We start from the raw sequence: 3174 nt of genomic DNA on the forward strand, positions 1-3174 counted from the left end.
ATCAACAACTGGGATCTCATCTTATCAAAGAGCTTCTACACAGCAAGAGAAGCCACCAACAGAGCTAAGAGACAACCCACAATGTGGGAAAAAATTTTAGCAGCTGTACCTCAGACAAAGGACTACTATCTAGAATATATAAAGAATTGAAAAAAATATATGTAAAGAATATATTTATAAAATATATAAATATATATAAATACATATATATAAATATATATATATATAAAGAATTGAAAAAAATCAGACACCCCAAATTCAAAGACCCAATTCAAAAATGGGTATCTGAAATGAACAGACATTTCTCAGACAAAGACGTAAAAACATCAAATAAATATATGAAAAAATGTTCACCATCACTGGTCATTCGAGAGATGCAGATGAAAACAACACTGAGATTCTACCTCACCCCAGAAAGAATGGCAGTTATAAATAAATCATCCAATAACAAATGCTGCCGGGGTGTTGGGAAAATGGAACCCTTCTCCATTGTTGGTAGGAGTGTAGACTGGTGCAACCACTGTGGAAATCAGTATGGAGATACCTCAAAGAGCCAGGTTTAGAGGTCCCTTTTGACCCAGCTATTCCCCTGTTGGGTATCTTCCCAAAAGAATTAAAAGAATCATACCACAGTGATATATGTGGACCCATGTTTATAGCGACACAGTTTGTAATAGCTAAAGCTTGGAAACAACCCACGTGCCCATCAACTGGAGACTGGATAAAGAAGATGTGATTTTAAAAAAATAAAATGGAGTACTACTCAGCCATAAAGAACAAGAAACTAGAGACATTTATAGCTAAATGGATGCCATCCTCTTAAGTGAAAGAAATAGGACACACATGTATAAATACCAAATTGCTTCTCTAGTTTGAGAAACTGAAAGTGTAATTAATGATTAAAATGATTAAAACGAATAGTTGATAATTTGAAACATGAAAAAATGGTTCAAAAGGGTAGAGGTGGGAGGAGGGGATGAGGAGAGGTCAGAGTTCTAGGTTGGAACCTGGAAAGAATTTGTATATAAATTGTGTTTAAAACTATAGGAACAGAGGTAGATAGAGACTAGGCTGGAGTTCATCAGTACGTTGGGAAGGAAGAGTCACTGAGATCAAAGGAGAGAAGGGCGTGTTTCCAGAAGAAGCACATACAACTATGTAGAGTACACAGTGCTCACTAGTGTGATAAATGACTGTTACTGTTTTAGGTACTTATCATAACATGCTGTGCTTTTCATCCTTTACAGCATGATCCTACTTATATAAAAGAGTTTACTGTAAAACAGTGTGCTGCTATGCCAGTGGTAGCCTCATGTATCTCGTGTTTAACTGTGTAGTTGAATAATATCACGGGACCATCACAGATGATTGACGTATACATTTTCAGTTTGCACTTATAAGTTGGCACTCTGTGTGGTACTTTGCGATACACATGGATGAAATTGCCTAATAACATATTTCTCAGGTTATATTTCCATCACGTGTCACATGACTGTATTGAAACTTAAATTTAAAAAACTTGGCCTATGTGGAGTCTACTAGTTAATTAAAATTTTTTTTTCCAAACCACTATTTGCTCAATATTAGTTTTGAAAATCTTTCTAAAACAAATCACATCTTCTGATGTCTTGTTAATGCTTGAGATTTTTAAAAATTATATGGAAAAATATTTAAGTATTTTTCAGTTTTGCTTTGGTTGAGTTCTATTATAGTTGAATATTATCATAGTTTTTTTCCCTTGCATTATTTTTCTTTGAATAATTTTAATTTTTGTATATGTGTGTGTTTGGTTAATGATAATAAAGTTGTACATTTAAAAAAAGAGCAAAATAAAAGATAATAGGAAATAAGTAGATAGATCTTTCTCTAATGGGAAGGAAAACAAGAGGTGGAGGGTATGGGGGGTGAGGGAAGGGAAGGCAATGAAAAAAATTATGGTGTGTTGTGTCCATATATTAATGCCCTGCAAGGAATATAAACATTATATACTGCAAACATGTACTAATGAAAATGAACAACTTTAAAAAAAGGAATATTATTGACAGAAAATAGTCTGTGGTGTCCTTGTCAGATTTTGTTAGCAAGGCAATTCTGGCCTCATAAAATTAGTTGGGTAGTGTCCACTCTGTATAGTCTTCAAAACTGCTTTCTAAGATTGGAATTATTTCTTCAATGGTTTGGGAGAACTTCACCAATACAGCTATCTGGATCAAGAGAGAATCATTTTGAAACTTCTGAATCATATTTATCATTTTTTAAAAATACTGATTTGGATTTCATATTTCTTCTAATTTTAATTTTATTAGGCTATAGGTTTTTAAAAATGATTTGTAAATTTCACTTATAGTGTCATATTTATTGGCATAAAGTTTTTACATATTTCCTTTTAAAAGATTTTAATGTTTGTAGTGTCAATAACATTATATTTCTTTTAATTGTGTAGATCATTTTGTCTTTATATATTCCTCAGTTTATACATCAATAGTGGACAAATGCCTATTTCTGCTTTTTGTTAGTTTCTTTTGGTTAGGCACATCTCCACTTATGTAGATCACCATGTTTTTTTCGAATCACTCTTTTTATTAATTTTTTATCTTTACAAAGAAATTATTTTTAATTTGTTTTTTCTCAACTTTATATTTAGTGTTACAAAGATTTCTGCTGTTAGTTTTGTTGTTCACTGTCTTTCATTGCTTTGAGTTTAATTCATTTTACCTCATTAGATGATTGGTTTTCAGCCTTTTTTCTGTCCACTATTCACTTTTCTGGCATAAATTTCCCTACAAACATAATGGTTTCAGGTTGCAAGTTTTAATTTGCCCTGTTTTTATTATTAAGTTTGAAATATTTTCTAATTTCTCTTGTAATTTCTTCCTTGAGGTATCATTGCTTACTTTCCAAACAGTTTCACATTTCCAATTACCCTTCTGTCATAGCCTTTTGATTATATTGTGGATAAAAAATATTCACTGAATGATTTCAATCCTTTGAAACGTATTGATACTTCTTTATGCCTCAGCATACAGTCTGTTTGGTAAATATTCTACATGCCTTTGAAAAGAATGTATACTTGAAATTACTGAGTAAAAAGCTTATACATGTCAAGTAGATAGAGTTTATTAATCATGTTGGTCAAATCTCTTCTTTCTGATTTTTTTGTCTTCTTTTTCTATG

The sequence above is a fragment of the Heterocephalus glaber genome, unplaced genomic scaffold (genome assembly GCF_053883595.1).
Source record: "Heterocephalus glaber isolate CG9 unplaced genomic scaffold, H.glaber_assembly_v1.0 deba00001446, whole genome shotgun sequence".
In the NCBI taxonomy this organism is placed as follows: domain Eukaryota; kingdom Metazoa; phylum Chordata; class Mammalia; order Rodentia; family Bathyergidae; genus Heterocephalus; species Heterocephalus glaber.